Consider the following 21,056-nt stretch of genomic DNA (forward strand, 5'->3'; position numbering starts at 1 on the left):
TTGTTCTTTCTTTGATATATGTGTTGTTGTCGGCAATTTTTTATCTTTAAGATTAGAAGTGAAGCCCTATTCATTTTGTTTTGAATTAAAATTTTAATGCAACTTGAAAAACGCATCCTTTTCTCCAACTAGTGATTCTCTTGACGACGTCTTTTCTTCAGCAATATGATATTGTTTTCATTTGTGAGTATAAATGGTATCATCATTTTTCAAATTTCTAATTAAACCTTCACATACAGATCTATTTTTCGACTGTGTTTCCATTTAATGCAATAATCGGAGAAAGGGCAATCCAATATCTCGCCAACAGCAAATCTATCATTTGTTTCACATCTTAATTTTTGATGTAAGAAATAATTCTTGTTCCATTAAACTGTCAAGAAGAAAGAACAATTGCAATTTTTCATATTGTATTATACTTCCATCTTTGATAATTGTACAAGCAGACGACATATTCAGCAGACGCTACTCCGGGGCAAATTATATTACGCACCATCAGTCAACTCTTTAAAGACAAGTGTCCTTTCAAGAAAATATTATATTGAATAAAAATGAATTTACTTGTTTCCAGGATAATTTTTTTTGTAGAAGTTTATTTTTGATTTTACAACGACCATCGAAAAGCAATATAACGATTGAAAAAACTGGTTTGGAGAGTTATATAAATATTTTTCTTGTCTGGGATAAAAAAAATGAGACTTCAATGAGTAATTTTCAAAAGTAAGTTAGTCTCAAGAGAGAATAATATATATACAATAGACATTTCACAATTAAGTAGGTAAATTGTTAATACACTTTGGTCTTTCTTCCTGTTCCTTTGGATGATATATATATGCTCTATTGTTATTACTCCGTATGAAATTTGATTGTTTGTTCTTTCAGGACGATGTGAGCTGGATTTTTTTGTCAACACATTGGAGACATCTACCATCTAAGAAAATTTTTTTTATTATACATGCAAAAGTTACAGTTTTGTTTCTCCTTTGAGCCTTCATTAAATAAAGTTATTTTTGTCAAACTTATGTTCATTTGAACATGACATGTCTTCAACACTATGCGGCACGTTAAATATACAGACATTACTTCATAGGGATATGAAACAATGCGAAAGCAAATACACGGTATTCTAATATCTGATTTTGAATTTACGATCATGGTTATAAATAAAAACAACCGTGGCACTTACACGACTAATCTTGATAATAACACCATAATGTAGTAAAAGTAGTAGAGTTGATGCTTTTTCAACTCTGGTGAAATTGAAGCCATATCGTATGTATTTTCATAATAATTTAATGATAAGAAAAAATATATCAAACTCGGCAACGGTTCAGAATTGAAAAAAATAATAGTAAACAACCGAATGAAATTACTAAGCAATACAAAACAAGCAAAAAAGAGTTTTAATTTCTTAAACATCCAATATAAAACATCAGTTATTTTTAGATTCACTTTTAACTTTTATCATCCATTACCTTCTTTGCCTTACTAATGGTTACCAGGTAGATTTCAGGTATCATCAGGTAAATTAGAGTTAACTCCCGTTGAACAGGTAAAACCTGCTCTAGACACCCGTCTATACCTAATTAGCTTGGTAGTAACTATTTTGGAATGTTGAACGATTGATGTATCATGTATTGTTTCTGCTTTATGTAACATTGTTGTTAAGGTATGTACCGTCAAAAACCTATGTAAATAAATAATGTTTGATCAGAAAATCTTATATTTTAAGAATGTCGTTATGGTTCGAATAGTCAAACATGTTTAAGGATAAGAATTCTACAGCTTTTGGATGTAAGTAGAGTAAATAGAGCTATGCTTATTCCCCACTCTATTTGCAAGTATAGAGGAACAATTCAAAATGCAATTTCAACCGTATCGTGTCATCTTATTATCATCATAACATCACAACAATATCAAATCTCTTGCGAAACGATGATCATTTGAACATAGCTGTATGACTTTGGACGATGACTGAGTCTGATGTATAAGAACGATGAATCCATTTGATCAAGCCTGTGTAAAAAGGTTTTTATCATTGGTCTGACTTTAAAACATTATTTTTTGTGAATAGTTTTTTCCCCTTTTGAACATTGATAGCCCATATCTTTACTTGAATTAACTCCTATATATATTCATATTATCTTTCCCTAAAATTAAATCAAAGACACAAAAACATTAGGCATTACATTTATCAAAACACCATACTTAATCCTATTCCATAATTCAATATTGCACCTATGCCATTCTAGACTTAAAATGCGATTGTAAATCCGTATTTGCTTAACTTTCAGCATGACATATCCCATTTACTGCTGTGTATTTGAACGCCGCACATCCTTTTACTGCAGAGATGTAATGTACCCCAGATGACCTTTATTTATTGCAGAAAAGACAAATAATATTTAATACAGTTTACCCTATACTGAGAAGGAAAATGTTAGCTGTTAACTATGTTTCCTGCTCAAAGGGTTTAGTTGATACAGTGAAGGATGGCATCGCGTACATATTTCTGATATCAATAACTATCCTTTATGTGAATATTTTAATATTGCCTTTCAATCTAAAGTAATATGAGTGAGATAGTCCTAATATCGGAAATATTGCTTCAATAAAGTTATTCAATTTCAATATCCGAACATTGTGCCTTCCGGTAAACATCTGAAGCGAAAGTATCGATATAGAAACATAAAAAGTAACTAATAATTGTATTTTTATTATAAATAGATAAATTAATCACTAAAATATTAAAGTTAACACAGCGAAGAGAGAAGTATTAATCCGATGTTCAATTGAAAAACTATCTCGCTCGAATCTTTATTAAGATGGATTTATTGAAAGAAATTATGGCTACATACCGCGTTTATTATGTTGTTCTAAGCTTTATATTGAAAATATGAACTTTATTCTATAAAAATCATCACTTTGAGTTGTTTTTCATTGGAATACCAATAGTTCATTCCAGTTCGTTTTACAGAGAGGTTCCAATTGTGTTCAGTCGGCAACACAGTTGCAATAATTTTAAATTGAGTTTAATTCTACAATTATGGAGTGTCAAAAATACAACAGAACGAAAATATTATCTCTATAGCAATTTTATTTTGTTTAAAATTTGATTGCGATTATATCATTCAGACAAATATTGAAAATATGGAATCAAACATGATAAACCACAGGGTTCTCTATTCTCTATGTTTTTTTAACAAAAAAAGTCCAAGAACGAAAAGGTCATTCAGTGCCAGATTCATTGATTACTTCATTTCGAAGGATAAACCTAGTAATAGAATTGAAGGATTTAAAAAAAAGAAGTATAATTCTAACAATTCTTTACAAATCTTTAAACAGCGCACAGTATAAAGATCTTTTACTCCGATGTGAATACAGTGTACATATAAGCAAATATGCATATTTTTCTGAAGAAAATTCCTTAATGAAGTTGATAACACTCATATAGAATGATATAAGATTGGTGGTTACCTATAACGGCTCCCTTTTATAATATCATCAATTTTTGCAGCAGTACTTTGGATAAATGAAATAATAAATTCTCCAGAGTCTTTTTAAGTTCGACTATGAAAGAGTAATTAAGGGAACCAAGTTTCTAGCGGAAATCAAACATATATAATCGGGGGACCAGACCAGACATGGAATATAGACACAACACAGAACATAAAATAACCAAAATGATATATACAAAGTAACAAAAGTAAATGAGCAACTCGAACTCCACTAAAACCTGGGAGCATTGACCATGTGTGCCGGTAGGGTAAGCGTCCTCTGCTTTTCTAGAAAGACCCGCCAAGTTGCTCATGAAAAGTCATAAAAAGTATAAACAATCATTTATATCATAAATAAAGATATTCATTTGTCAGAAAATTAAAATTCTTAAATAAGGTTAACTGTAAAAGGATTGATAAAGGTAATAAAATCAATATTGACTAACTAATCAAGTAACTTGTGTATTCGGTCAACCTCTTTGTCCAGACACTAGTCACTATAACCTTCAATAGTCTAATTTACAAAATATTTCCAGACAAATGCATTAATTATTAATTTATGGACATATCTTTTGACAGCTATTCTGATGTTTAATCAGAATTTACACAGAAAAAAATAATTTTCTGTCTCGTTTGAACATAAGTAACAACCTTAACACGAATATTTCTCCTGATAACAAGGCTTATCACCAGGTACACATTTTCACGTGAGATGATTCTATATTATTTTGTTCTGATATAACATAATACTGTATATAAAGAACCTATACATTGACATCATTTTGTGTCAAGCCTAACATCATATTTGGATTGTAATAAGATTTTAATGCGCAAGACATCTGGAAGGGGTCCACATAAATTTTTTTTCGAAGATCATTTCTGTGGTTTTTCTAAAAGCAAACGGTTTATTCTGATATTTTTATGCCTATGTCGTATTGGTGTTCTGGTGGTTTCCCTTTATAGCGTATTTCACAAAAAAGTATATATTCAGCAATGATATAGTATGCACCAAAATACAATTTAATTAAAAAATACGATCTTCTGGTAAATAAAAGATTAGTTATGTAATAACCGACTTGACCATAATGATGCTGTATACAAACAGCTGGTTGATCAACTAACTCTCATCGTCATCGGTTTAATGAAGATAAGTATGGTAAGTCTCTTAAAGAAATACATAACGTACTATTGGAAATAAAAAAATAGTTTGAGGAAGTGCTTTCAATCAGCAAAAAAAGAAATCATTCCGTGTTGTCATTTGTTGGTGAAACCATTCTGGTTCTTCATCACTGTAAATGATCATCACTCGGATATTCCTCACCACTAAATATGATCATCACTCGGATATTCCTCACCACTAAATATGATCATCACTGGATAATCGAGACTGTTATTTAATTTCAAGTATTTACAGTTATCCATAAGATGGTAGAATATAGAATTCTTCATCAGTTTATTGTAGAAAAATGATAATTGAAATCAGTTTCGTCCGTTTCACGTCAGATTGTACATCAATTCAAATTCCTTATAATGAATATATCTATATAATGATATAGATTATGACTTAATGGACAGCAGTATTTTAAATTTTTATGTCTGAGGTACACAAAAGTTTCAAAAATGCATATAACAATAGGTAACATGTCTAAATTTAAGACAAAAAACGTTTGGAATCAAAGAGAAAGAAAAAAGTACACGGAAATTTTACAAGAAACCACGAAATTATAAATAAATGTACGTGTATTATTTTAATCTAAAAACATTTTTACTCAGTGGATTATTTCAGATAAGTGAAAAAACAGGGACTTCATGTTATTGCGTAGGTCGAATAAGAGCTTCCAAATATGTATACTAACACATTTTAGTTTTTATTGTGCAACTCATCGCTACTCACTTGCATAGGAACTTTTGTTTATAACTTTACTCTTAGCAGCGCTGCCATAGGTATAAAGATTAAAATTCACGTTTCCACGAAACGTTTGGAAGTCGCCTCCCGTGTCCTCATCTGTCTTTTGAGAAACATCGTCAGTTGAACTGCTTATTTTTAATCGAGGCTGCGAATAGAACGTGAATATCAAATTTCAACGAAACCAAAAAAAAATTGACTTTTCGACCTCCGTGGCAGCCATTTTCAACATGGCGGTCGATACGTAGCTCAAATTGCCGATTGAGCCGCAGATTATTAATCGGAACGGCTGAAAGAGCCTGGATATCAATTTTCATCAAAATCTGACAAATTTGAATTTTCGAACGCGTTGGCGGCAATTTTAAAAATGGCGGCCGAGACGCACGCATTATTTTCCTGATTTTGTTTGGACTATTGAGCTTAATTTATACACCAAGGTTTGTCAAATTTGGATTCGCACTTTTCGAGATATATGATGTTTTACATTTCGGTGTAAAAAAATGGGTACCTTTAGTCCGGGGGCCATTTTGAAAAAAAAATGGTGGCAGCTGAAAATTTTTTTTGAGGTTCTGCATCCTTCAAAGAGTAGTTCTAACATCTTGAAAAGTTTCATCTCAATCGGACCAGCCACTTCTGAGAAAAAGGGCGGACACTTTCAACAATTTTTATGACAGGAGAATTAAAACAACAATAATAATAATTAAAATTTACGTTTCCACGAAACGTGTAGAAGTCGCCTCATCGATCTTTTGAGAAACATATTGCCAATGGAACTGCTGATAAAAAAATCCAGATAGCGCAAAAAACATGGATATCAAATTTCATCGAAATCGAACAAGTTTGAATTTTTATTGCGGTGTCGGCCATGTCAAAAATGGCGGTAGATCCGTAATCCGAATTATCGATTGAGCAGCGGATTCTTAATCGGGATGACTCAAAGCACCTAGAAACCAATTTTCATCAAAATCGAACAACTTTGAATATTCGCGCGCAGTGGCGGCCATTTTGAAAATGGCGTTCGAAACGTAGCTCAAATTGCCAATGGAGTCGCAGATTGTTTGGGACAACTCAAAAAACCTAGATATCAATTTTCATCGAAATCTTATAGATTTTAATTTTCGATCGCGTTGGCGGACATTTTGATAGATAGTTGAAATTGCCGATTGAGCAACAGATTGTTAATCGGGACGACTCAAAGAACCTAAATATCAATTTTCATCAAAATCGGACAAATTTGAACTTTAGACCGCGTTGGGGGCCATTTTGAAAATGGCAGCCGAGACGCACACGATTTTTTTTCAGAAATTTGTTTGGTCCACTGAGCTGAATATATATATATACCAAGTTTGGTCAAATTCTGATCAGCATTTTTTTTTAGATATTTGATGTTCCAATTTGAAAAAATGGCGGCAGCTGGAAATTTTTTTTTCGAAGTCCTGCACCCTTCGAAGAGTAGTTCTAACTTCCTGGAAAGTTTCCTCTCAATCGGACCAGCCACTTTTGAGAAAAGGGGCCGACACTTTATGACAGGAGAATTAAAATAATAATAATAATAATAATAATAATAATAATGATGATAAGAAACACAGTAAAAACAATAAGTCAGCGCCACTTCATTGTCAGCGACTTAAATATTGTCTTTGTCAAAGGTATGAACTTTTAAATAGTCTTTTCACTGACAAGCATGCACCATTTATACTACTATGTCTCTAATGGTGAAATACCTCGGTTTTTTACTAGATTAGGAAAGTTTTATGGGTATTTCCTCATATAAGTAACACCAGGATGACATCGTTATCAATCAGGAAGTGTTAACTGGTATTTTTGACTGTACTGAACAAACCAACACCGAAAAATAAAGTCTCATCAAACGTGGACATCATTACCAGTAGAACAAGGTCAAAAAAAAGGTCAAACAGAAAACAAATACTAATAGAGAAAATACAAATTTTGTTATTTCGATAGAATAACTAACAAACATAAACCGATAGGATACTACATTGAAATGCAACTACTGTCGGGAGATGTTAAATAATAGTAATGTTTGTTAATAAGTAAGGCGGGAATCTGCGACCAAATTGCTATGTCTCCTATTTCGCATCAGTTGATTATTGTGAGGTAAAATGAGAAACCCAAATCACATCAAAATAATTTTCATGATAAGAATTTATAAGTTGCTTGAGAAAGACCCTCCTCCAACTTTACGAGACGGTAATATATGGCACATTATGTTTGCTAATTCTACCCCTGGTAAAAACGCCCAATTGGCATTTTCATAAAGATTTTGTAATTCACATAGGATTTAATTTCACAAGAGATATGATTTACGTAATTTAAATTTTGATGTGGTAGAAATTAAGTTATTTAAAATCAAAATACAAAAGTATTTGCAATAATTTATGACCTTTTACCTCAGGGCCTTATCCCCTGCTACCAGGGTGGGCAGATGTGCTGCTTCATAAATCAATTACAGATGCATACTACAAGTCATTGTACAACTACATTGAAAAATAATGTTTTTTTTTCATCTTCCGCTGTGAGTTTTTCAAAGCAAACTGCAGATGTGTAGAAGACAGAACAATACTTTTTCGAAAGAAAGTTAAACAACCACGTACTGATCTGGAACACAAATTGTATTTGTTATAGTCCATAAAGTCGATGACAATAAGACAGTATGACAATTATGTAATTCATAAAGGAGCATATAATAAGTTTTATCTGGGGCACTTGTTCAATATAAAATGAGTAAGACTGTATGTTCAATCTTTTCATAGTCTGTCTGTATAAAAAGCTTGTCTTTGTGAAATTAATAGAAGGGGCAATGTGCAATACCTACCTAACGAGATAATTTATTTTGAGATAATTGTGGTATTATCAGTAACATGCCAATCTCTGTTTATGGTGGAGATTTCCTCATCAATCCTACACTCTACTTTATCTATTGTATAAACTTATCTCATGGATCAGTGGCATTCTAATTTTTTTCACAGAAAATTAAATTACTATTATCTCGTTCGTTTCATTTCCTACATGGTTTCAAAATACAGATGCTTGTTTTTTAAATTTCTGGTTCAGCATCATTACCAATGAGCAACAATTAAATAATTTTATCTGAGATAATTTGTGATATATACGGAATATGTCAGTTTATCATATCAAATGTTATAGCACCATAGATGTTCCAGGATTTTCATATCAGTACACAAATTAACCTTTTTTACAAAGTTCACGAGCAACAAGTCGTAGAACGCTGTCAATTTTGTACTGGTTGTTACGATTAGATATAAACTCTCACGCGTCTTTGAAAACAGCACTCATAGTTTTTTTATAAAATTAAAAGATTAAAGATAAGTTATCTTTGTAAAATATCAACATACACATATGTACTTCAAGATATATTTTGTTTAAAAGGCTCGTAAATTGTATTTAGAAATTCCTGGAATCATACCACAGAGCGGACACAGTAAAGCAAGTTACAGTATCAGACGACGGAAAGGATAGTTGTATTGGTTGAGAAAGTGACCGAGCCAAAACCGTCATTACAATTGTATTGGCCCTTGTTGTTAGGAGAATACAAAGTTTGACTGTTGAACACCACTCATATGTGAAGGGGCTGAAAAAGATTAAAACATTTATATATCTGTGTTAGATAACTACACAAAGCAAGGTTAGGCATCTAAATAAGACATAAAGATGTAATTGGATTCAGCAGTTATAGTAAAAATGTTTAGGTACACATATGATAAATCCATTAAAGAATAGATTCCACTTGAGTAGACAGCTTCAAGTAGATTATTGACGAGAATAGAATTTCATATATATACTGTTGTTTGTCAGCCAAGCCTTAAAAACAAAAACAAAGTCCTAACTTGGAACAATACGCGCTTTATTCTGTTTAACTTTTTTTTTAAAACACCATAGAATGATGAAAGGCATTACCAAAAGATAAGATAAAGGTTAAATTATTAAAGGCGTATCAAGAAACCATATTTCATCTCCCTCTTTGGGTATAGTTGCGTTAATGGGCGATTTGTGACATTACAGTCCAATTTAGTGATAGCGATGCTCATGTTATGGGTCAGAGAAAATGTTTCATATTTTGATTTGCAGTCTAGAATTTATGAAAAACTAACAAGCCATGAATGATTATTCGAGTGCTTTTGAATAAAGGACAGAGATCTTCGACAAAATCTTGTCATTAATTCAATCAGCCAGTATAAAATTATCATCTACTGTTACATGAGTCGGAAGGTTTGCAAATAAATATTTTTTATACAAAAACTATTTTCCATTAGGCTGTTCGGAACCTTACACTCTTTTTCTAAAAAAAAAAACATTGATTTATAAAAAATAAACTAAAATGATTTCTACATGTAGCATGAACTGTCAAAATGAATTTTAAGTTGTGGTGGAATTTGTTCAATATTAGTAATATTTACGGTTAAGTAAGTGAAATGATCGATTCGATTTCAAGATGAAATAAAAATAAAAACATTACTGGATTTGTTTACTGTTATCTGTTAGAACATTACTGGAGTCGCGCACTGTTATCTGTTAGAACATAATTGGACTCGCGTACTGTTATCTATTAGAACATTATTGGACTCGCGTACTGTTATCTGTTAGAACATTACTGGACTCGCGTACTGTTATCTGTTAGACCATGACTGGAATCGCGTATTGTTATCTATCTGATAGAATATAACTGGACTTGTGTACTGTCATCTGTTAAAATATTATTGGACTCGCGTTATCTGTTATAAAATTGAGTGCATTCCACCAACTATACAGCCTTCTTGAAAAGAGAAATAAACTAAGCTCTGAATTCACCAGTATTTTGTCACAGTGAGGTGCTTTCTGTGACAATCGAACTATTATTTTTACCGAAGCTGAAAATGAAGTATTGTTAAGATGCGTGCTATAAAAAGTTGCATCCAAAAAGATATCATTTGAATATTATATATTGATAGAACAAACAATAAACTCTCTTCATTGCTACCGCAAAACAACAGAAATCTAATAACTTTTTTTTCAAAACGCATTATAAAATTCGAATTCAGCTCTACCATTATTCGCTATTATAACTTCAGCCACGGAAACGCAATCTTTGTCTAAACTTTTGAAAAGGTCATTGAAATAATCGCATTATAGATATGTCAATTGCCTCAAATTGCAAGGAAAACATGATCAGCATATTTTCCATTTTCCATTTCCTAAATGAATTAAGATGAAATTGACTTCAAAAGAACGAAATAACATGTTATGATATAAATATCAGTGATAACTATCAACAATGTATTTTATATATTAATTCTATAATGTCATTACAGTGAAGCTTGCGTGCAAAGGTCCATCAGGCAATCGCTGACTACCAAGCCGCGGATTATCTTTGAATTGAAGATGAAATTTTGATTATATCAGACTGAATATTTTCATAAAAATGCTAAGGTGACGAGTTCTTGGCACGACATCGCTTTTACTCTTATATAGCGTCAATTGACGATGATGCGTGCAATTAGCAAAATGCAACTGCACCCGTGACCTTTTATGTGCATTGTCAATTAATAAACAGTAATTAAAAGTTATTAATTATGTTTCATTGCTATGTTAAGAAATTCTATAGAGAGTTCAGAAATGTTAAGAGCAAATGATGCAATGATATTGCTTAATAATGGCGATAAAGTGAAATGTATTTATTCCGACATGATGAACTGTATTTATACATACCCGTATCAACATCCATAATCATTAAATTAAGCAAATAAACTGTAGCATTTTCATTTTAACAACAATGAGATAATAGGTACCGTTATTTAGTCACAATACCGATAAATCAAGATGGTATACGCAGCAAAACGGATCAGAAAACGTAATAAGCGAAAAAGCCAAACTATCTATGTCGTCAATTAATGCTTGTTTTATCATACAGGTCTCTATATATACAAGTTCATGTACAGTTGTATCAAAGGTAAAGAAATAAAAAATATTAAAATAAAGCAATAAGTAAAGGGTTTTATGGTTCTTTGGCTTATAGTCATAGTCTTATTCAAACACATTCATTCATTGTGCGAAAACGTAATTATTATTTCTATTATTGGAATTTCTGTTCTCTCTTTTATGTCAATTTGCATTGCAAAGTGTGTACTTCTGTTTGTGCCTCGTAATTTTTGTGAATGACTCTACACAGATGTCTTAATGTTTTTAATATGTAAAGAATAGTGATACAATTTCATACCTGGTTTCAATTATGAACAATAATTTACAAAAAATGCATACAAATTTCCGGTCTTTAATAGAGGCACCTAAAACTCTTATCTCGTGAATGAAATTGTAGAAATTCGCTTCGTTGCAAAAAGGTTATAGTTGATGAGAAATCTTTGAAGGTATCTATTTCCTCATTAACTTGAATAATCTTTTGTTCCACTTGATAAACAATACGTTTGAAGATTTGAAATATAGTTTCATTTACTGACATTTGCCAGATAAAGTAACATGTGTCAAATTTTGACACTGGTTCTGAACCATGTAAAAAATGAAAAGTATAAAGTCACCTGTCGGATTACAAATTTAGATATTTTCTTTAAAGATTTTTGACTTCGTAGGTTAATAAAGTGGTCAATTACATGTATATACCATGACACAGAGAAGTATAAAGCCGGAATTTTTACTTTGTTACTGAAAACCAAACCGAAAACAATTACGCGCATACCAAATTAAGAGAGTAGAATGTAGTGTTTATGTCATATTGATACCAATTTGTGCTGCATGTTTTCAAACACAAAAAAGCAAAACATGGAACGCACAACTGAACGTCAATGTACCTAAAGCTACCTGAAAAAAACATTATCGATGAACAGTCGATTACATGAAAATAAGAACAATGTGCGAATTAAATACCAAAATGCAATATAAACGGAAAAGAATTAGTAGCATGTACTGAATAATTACATAAACAATAACCAATTTAGTTACGTTAATAAACATGCATTTCTCAAGTTCTCAAAAGTTAATTACAAATAAAACGATTCTTCTTAAGACAAGGAATACAACATAATCAAACAATTGACTAAAAAAGTCGGGTTGTGACAGGTTCGTGTTCGCATTTATCATATCTAAAGTTTTATTCATTGTTTTTCGATTTATGTTCTCTGTTTTGTACCAGTTTTTTTTTTAAATTTGACTTAAAATACTGTTCTTTTATTCATTAATTTTGAAAGGAAAGAATATTTTGTCTGCGTAAATATTTGCTCATTAGGAAAACCATCGACACAGCTCAACAGTATCAATGTGCACTTTATTGTTGGTAGTATTCTATCAGACAAACACTCCTTCCAAAATTCGACAAAAACATTTACTTTTATCCCAAATTATCTTTAAATCAGAAACTGCTCTAATTAGTCACTTGTAACTTTTTTCTAGGTTATTAGTTTGGCCTCCTTTTGATGTAGAATTACACTGTACTGAAATATGACAATTTCTATCTGTCTAATAACTTATGTCAATCTTATCTGTAAACATATTTCCTTTACCCGGTTTTCTGTTTGATATTTGAGACTCAAATATGATCTTCTTTTGTTATGTTTGATATTTAATTCATAACCTTTTTGGACCACACAGCTATGTCTAATTAGTTTATACAGATGGTTACGTATAGGCTACAAAAAATTCGCTCCATTGACTATAGCCGGTGATTTGTTTCAATATCTTCTTTTTTCATCTATTTTAACTTGCTCTGAAATAGGTTTAAATCTTTTGTTTCCAACAACTGCATTGTTTTCCTTTATAAGTTATAACCTATTAAGCGCAGTATAATCATAACTTCAAATCTTGATATTTTCTGTCATCTTTCTCAAAAGTTCGATAATAATGATTAAAGACAATTATTTCTATAAACCATATCCAAGGGCAAAGGATATCAAATTTCAGTTAAGACGCTAATTGCTAATATATAAATTAAAGTTAGTATTAATTGATCTGTTTACATGCACGTGTTTTTTCCCTAAAAATTGTACCGATTTACCTTGGAGGCTTCCAAAAGTGAGGGGTTATATGATACAAGAGATGAAGCACCAGTCTGAATGAATGAGACCATGATGCATTTTTCCGAAATAAAATATTTTGAAAAAAAAAAGCTAGACATAAAGAAAATATTTTTAATGTTTGTGTAAATAATACGATGTTATACCACCTGTGTATATTTTGTTTAAATCTATGAAATATTACTCATAAAGACAGGCATAAACAAGAAAAAAATATATGTGTAGATATATCATGCAGATTGATGATATCACGTTGTCTTTTAAGGTCTATTACTTTGATCTTGTTTCGCAGATCGACTTTAAAATTTTAAAATAATTAAAAGATTTGAAGTAAAAAATATAAAAAAAAATATTACAAAAGTCTTTTGACGCATGTTATTTATCAAATTTAGACATCAATTACTTGAATATAAATAACTGTGGCATGGAGACGTGATATTTTGATTGAACTTGGAATAAATACTTGGGAATAAAACTAAACGTTGGATTAAAATGTTAAAAAAATCAAAGTAAAAATAAAACCAAACTAGTAACTTTGTGTCACCATAATAGCAATAAACTGTTGTTTGATCGAATATCAACAAAACCAAGAAGATGTTTTTCTTGATAATTAACACGAATAAAATGCTGAATATTATTTCATTTTTTCTTGTTTATGGATGTAAATAAATCATTTTTGACTTCTTACTAAAAATCTGAGAATTTTTAAGACATTACATACTAATTTTTCTCTTCCTTTTTTCTATCATCGATTATAAATTTAAAAAAAAAACGCAGTGGTATAAATCATATATATATATATAGAAGGGTCTGAAAAATATATTATAGTAGTATCCTTTAATGTCACTTGATTAAGAAATCATAATGTATACTTAAAACAATTTTTAAGCTCAAAGAAATTCACCAGTAAACAAAGATAAATGCAACTGTATTGTTAAGTTCAATAACCTTTCCTCTTTCGTCTAACCCCGACTTGACTGTGTTTTTTTTTAGAAAAGCAGAGAAGGCTTACCCTACCGGTGTACCTGGTCTATCTTCCCAGTTTTTAGTGGAGTCCGAGTTGTTTATTTACTTTTATTGTTTTGTACGTATTATTTTATATACTTTATATTCTTCGCTGTTTTCCATGTCTGATCTTTGTCTTTGGATTACATTCTTTTCATTTCCGCTAGAATCCTTCTTCCCTTAATTACTCTTTTTCATTTATTTGTGCTAGCGATTTCAATTTAAGTTGTAATAGTATATTATATATATATATATATAACAAAAAAGAAAAAATGAAGGAAAGACCAAAGAGCATCAAAATAGAGATCTACATAAAAAATGTTGACACAGGGAAAAGTAATTCAATTATAAACCTGAAGGATTAAATGAGCTGAAAAAAATAACACGTATTTAGAACACATTATTGCTGCCATGATAAAAAAGCAGAGCATGAACATTCTTTTCCAAGAAGTCATTTCCTTGAGTTACGTAAGGTTAAAATCCCCCACCGATAAAAATAGCTTTATACCCAACGAACCTTTAGGGACCACAGGGTTTGTTACCTTCGTATTCAAAGGAGCAAACGAAGGACTGATTTCATACAAGATAATCAAGGTAATGTGTAACTGATCGAGTCTTCTAATAGTTTGAATGACATATGATAGGTCTGAACAGGTGTATATTGAATATGTTTGTAAATCATTTTATTGAATATTACGGTTTGTGATAAGAACCTTAACATTTAGAAGGCCTTTGATCTATCTATTTGGTTTATACCTGATACTTTGTTGTAAAGACAGGTAAAAAACAAATTATGTGGTGACTTTAACACCAAAACGTCAAAAGTATAATTGGTAAACTAATCAAAATAACTATATCATACACGAAAATTGACATCGACAACGATATCACTATCCCCATGACATTTTCCATTTCTTGTCATCATTCCTATAGAAAATAGTAATTGATGAGGAAAAAGAATTCTAACAATATTTTACATATTGATAACACAAAATGCACATAATATCTTTCGTTGTAAAAGAAAATAAATATATCTAGTTGAGACCTTTTGCTCTTTCTACCATACCAATAGACTTAGTTGTACTGTTATCACTAGACAAAACTCCGATTCCAGAAACTCAAAAGAATATATTCGTGATTTGCAAATGTGCCGCCTCTACATCTACCTTAGGATTATTTTCTATATGAAATTAATGACTAATCTATAATGAATCGTTTTATAATTACAGCCACTATGAAGTTAGTCTCATGACTTGATCCACTCTTAGAGATCTTTGGAAAGAGAAAACTCATTACCAAAACTATAAGACAAACGCGATGACTTCTCATTCCGTGTCGTCAACTTTACTCTCATTTGTGTCCCTTCAGCATGTACCAGAGCTTGTCCGAAACTACGCAGAGTTTCTGTACTGTGCCAGACTTTTTACAATTAGGTTTCTGGAACAGGGTTATGTTGCACCACGATTATAATCATCACAGCAGAAGTTTTTACAGTCGAGGATTTTTATGGTGTATCCATTTCCAACACGAGAGCAAATTTGTTTACCGTGTCAAAGTTAACATTTCCTCATTCGTCTACTCAAGACGTGCCATTTTATGAGCAACTCGGCAGTTGCTTGAAAGATCCCCGGTGATGTGATGCAGCTGACCCATACTTCAAGATTTCAGGAGAGTCTGGGTTGCTCGTTTACTTTTGTTTCTATTCAAGTGTTATTTTTGGTTATTCTGTTGCTTGCGTCTATTTTATTTTGGTTAGTCGTTATCCTTGGAGTATAATTGTTTTTGGCTAGTCATTATTCTTGGAGTAAATTTTTTTTAATGGCTAGTCGTTATCCTTGGAGTATGATTTGTTTTGGCTAGTCGTTATCTTGGAGTATGATTTGTTTTGGCTAGTCGTTATCCTTGGAGTATAATTTTTTTAATGGCTAGTCGTTATCCTTGGAGTATGATTTGTTTTGGCTAGTCGTTATCTTGGAGTATGATTTGTTTTGGCTAGTCGTTATCCTTGGAGTATGATTTTTTTGGCTAGTCGTTATCCATGGAGTATGATTATTTTGGCTAGTCGTTATCCTTGGAGTATAACTTATTTTGGCTAGTCGTTATCCTTGGAGTATGATTTGTTTTGGCTAGTCGTTATCCTTGGAGTATGATTTTTTTGGCTAGTCGTTATCCATGGAGTATGATTTTTTTGGCTAGTCGTTATCCTTGGAGTATAACTTATTTTGGCTAGTCGTTATCCTTGGAGTATGATTTGTTTTTGCTAGTCGTTATCCTTTGAGTATAATATTTTTGGATAGTCGTTATCCTTGGAGTATATTTTTTTGGCTAGTCGTTATCTTGGAGTATGATTTGTTTTGGCTGGTCGTTATCCTTGGAGTATGATTTTTTTGGCTAGTCGTTATCCATGGAGTATGATTTTTTTGGTTAGTCTTTATCCTTGGAGTATAACTTATTTTGGCTAGTCGTTATCCTTGGAGTATGATTTGTTTTGGCTAGTCGTTAACCTTTGAGTATAATATTTTTGGATAGTCGTTATCCTTAGAGTATATATTTTTGGCTAGTCGTTATCTTGGAGTATAACTTGTTTTGGCCAGTCGTTATCCTTGGAGTAAGATTTTTTTGGCTAGTCGTTATCCATGGAGTATGATTTTTTTCTTACCGTTAGGTATCATTGATTTCCTTACATGCAAATAGTAAGATTTTTAACCTATCAGAACTATTTTCATGAGGTATTGAATTAAACGGAACAAATTTGCACAGATTTAATTGAAGCCATTATTGGTTGGCAGCTATGCCAGTTGTTCTTCAGCAGAAGACACCAAAGTTTGTTGCTTTAGTTAGAACACTTGTTATAAGCGCTAGAATCAACATGGAAAGGATTTTCAAAAATTCTCAAATACAGTGTCCGTTTCGACAATCCTCACAATCCCTTAATGTCAACTAGGCATTGTCTCGGTTCCGACAATCCTCACAATCCCTTAATGTCAACTAGGCATTGTCTCGGTTCCGACAATCCTCACAATCCCTTAATGTCAACTAGGCATTGTCTCGGTTCCGACAATCCTTAAAATCCAATAAGGTTCTAAGAAAGCAAAAATAAGAAAATTCTTTTATGTCGACAATCAGAAAGAGACATAAAGTACTTGATTAATAAGATTCTTATTTACGAGTTACGTTGATTATAATTTCCATAGATGGAGAAAATGACAAATTTTGCCTCTTTAATCAACATTCGTGCAAATCTAGTCTAATTATAAAGCTGATTAGAAAATACAGAAATTGACAACAACGGGGAATTATAACGCCAGGATTTCATAAATCTCCCCTCTCATGCCTTGATTCTGATTTCTGGGCTATTATAGAATTGATTACAATGTGTCAAAATGTGTTTCCAAAAATCATCAAAAATGAGGAATAATTGCAACATTGAGCCAGAACGAGGTTGAAATATCGCCTCCAGAATAATAGACTATGAGATATTAGCAATATCGTGGGTCAACGGATTCACACTAATTTTTGTTTATGGCATTTTATTGAGAACTGATGACTAATAAAGCAAAGCAAGAAAAATGAGATTTACTTTTTTAATGTAGATTTTTTTCATTCGTAAGCTTCACTTAAAGCCAAGTTTCGTTGTTTTTTTTACAGAAATAAAGTGAAAGCGTCAATTCTTTTTGGCAAAATATCTGTTATTTAAAACTTTCGTATTTTTTACAACGTGTTATAAGACCGTAGTTTGTTTATACATTTATTTCTTATAAATGAATCAAGTATTTCTTAAATGGCTTTTCACCAGAAATCTGAATTTTAACATATTATTTAAGTACATAGTAATTCAAGCATAATCTTGTTTATATACGTCTTTTTCTTATTAAACCAATCATTTATACAAGGCATTGGATCTTACCCATTATCAGTTCCCACAAAGATAAAACCGATAAACTTTGAAACAGAACTCTCACAGACTTGAAAAATAATTGTCTTATAATGAAAATTCATAATGTGTAATTAAGTTCACTGAGCCAAGTAAACACATGAGACCTGACCCAGGAAATTGATGTGAAACTTAACATTTATAAAATTAAAAAAGATTTTATTGTTCACTTGACTTCATATTCAAGGCACAATTCTATCGTCTGCTGGAATCCTTAAAAATGAAATCGATATCTGTCAATCAAAAGACACGCGGGCAGACGACACTTAGCACGATTCGTAAAGATAATTCAAATTTGATTTTGACTCTTGCAACATGCTTCGGTGATATAAAAACAAACAAAATTTGGACTGAACATTAGGATAAAAGTTTACTTAGGTAAGGAAGCAACTAAACAATTTTCACATAATATGTGTAAGTGTTTTTAATGAAACCAAATTTAAGAATATAAATAAAATGTATTTGCCATTCGTTCAAAAAAAAAAAAAAAAAAAAAAGAATTACCGTTCGTTCGAATCACAAACATTTTTAAGTGGGTAATAGTTGTATCCTATCAAGTATCGGAAAAAATACCGGAGCATCAGCACTGAAATTCAAATACATCAAAATTCCAAAACATGGTCTAAACGTGAAATAGACAAACACAAACAAAAATTGACGTGACATCAGGTGTTTCGGAAGGGTAGCATGTTCTGCTTTGTCAGCGATGCCGTCATATTGGAAATGATAACTATTGTTTTCTATGATGTTTTCTACTGACAGTATATCTAAAGTTTAACATAAAAAGGACTAATAAATCAATACGACACCTTCATATTTGTCCATAGTGGTGGACAGATTTCTTTCAACAGACAGCGGAAAGCAATCGGAATTATTTTTAAGCCAAAGCAAAGACACTTTAGTTACACAGTACTACAATTCTTACAACTAAGCTTTTGAAACAAGGTAATGTTGTAATCAAACGTAATAACTTCAAAAGTTCTACGGTCGAAAGCATGAATTCCCTGACCTTTTTATGCAGCAATTTCCACCATTAGAACTGCTTTATTTAATTTTGGCTTTAACCCTCTTTGACATCATGCATACGAACAACTTGGTGGATATTTCGAGGAAAGCAGAGGGCGTCTACCCAACCTGGCCAACACTTTCAGTTTTTCATTGAGTCCGTGTTGATCGTTTAATCTTTAGTTTTTGTTTTAATTAATTTATGTTATTTTTTGGTGTTTTGTCTGTTTTATTGGTCTTTGACCGGGACCATGATTATTCCTGTTCTCTTTCTAATCATGGTGTCATTGAATTTCCTTTATTATCAAGTACAGCGAAGTATTTTAATATGTTATCATTGGTGACAGTTGCCGGTCTAACCCGTCAGGATAAACCTCCACCCCCACCCCCCCAGACATATTCATCTTAGAATTATATAAACGGACGATTACGTTAATTTTACAATATAAAAAGTTATCTAAAAAAGAGTCCCAGTAAATATCAAAGACGCAAAACTGATTTTAATAAACGCTTCTAAAAAGTTTCCAAATAATTTTGCTTAATATAAACCCCAAAAAATAGAAATTTCAATTTCTGTGCAAACTTTATTCGCAAAGAAAGCATATGACAGGTATGATGATGGTTGATAACATAAATGTCCTACTGCAACTGAGAGTGAAATGTTGACATCAAGGTAATGTTTTTGATTTTTTTTTGAAATTAGTAGAAATATATCTGTGACATATACACTTCAGACATAATTCCGTTATCGGCGTTTGAAATTAAGTAAACCAACTGAGACAGATTACGGTTTCCTGAGTAGACAATTTTGTCACATCTCCTGTATCGTCGAGATCTGATATTCTTTATCACATATTCAAAACGTCTTTTGCCAGGAAAAACAAGTCAGATATTAATTTAAATAGATTGGCATATTTCGTTTCATTAATTTCATTTGTTTATTTCTAAATTGTATATTTTGTACTTCGTGTCGATCTATTCCCGGTCTTGTTATTTGGAACGTGACATACAAGGGTTTTCAAGAAAAAAGATCACTTTTTTTAAAGTGATGACACATTAGCCTTTACACGAAACACTCCTGCATTCTACTACTAATCGATTGATCCAATATAAATTCATTTATGTTATTAATCAAAACAGAATAATAACATTTCTCTTCAAATTTCGATCTCATCTTTATTGATATCACTAAGAATAATGATTCTTGTCTGTCAGTAAATTATAGCACGTGCCCAGTAAAGAGCCGTCTGCTTCCGGTGTCTTCAAGCGTCCTATACATATTTCTATTTCCACTAATTGAACAAAATATATATCTTGGCATTATAAATTATATGCGTTTTTTTACATCTCCATATATCATGGAGAGATATCTTGGAAAAACAATTAAGAAGCGTAGTTTGTCCATAGAACGTTTCTTCATACTGTCAGATTTGCGGGTGATACGAAATGAGTTGTCACGTGACAGGAGATGGGAACTGTCGTCTGCTACTCCATCATGGACAATTGGTTAATGACCAGTGATTTCTAGAAAGAGTTATGACAAATTTATGAACAAACATATTCATATGCAAAAAATAAGATGATATCGAAGAAAAAGAGGTCAATTGTCTTATAATTTATTGCGAAGAATTATGATTGAACAAGTGATAAAATTATTCAATTAAGTTATT

The sequence above is a fragment of the Perna viridis genome, chromosome 5, assembly GCF_037379345.1.
Source record: "Perna viridis isolate PV_CMFRI_1.1 ecotype Kerala chromosome 5, ASM3737934v1, whole genome shotgun sequence".
NCBI lineage: Eukaryota > Metazoa > Mollusca > Bivalvia > Mytilida > Mytilidae > Perna > Perna viridis.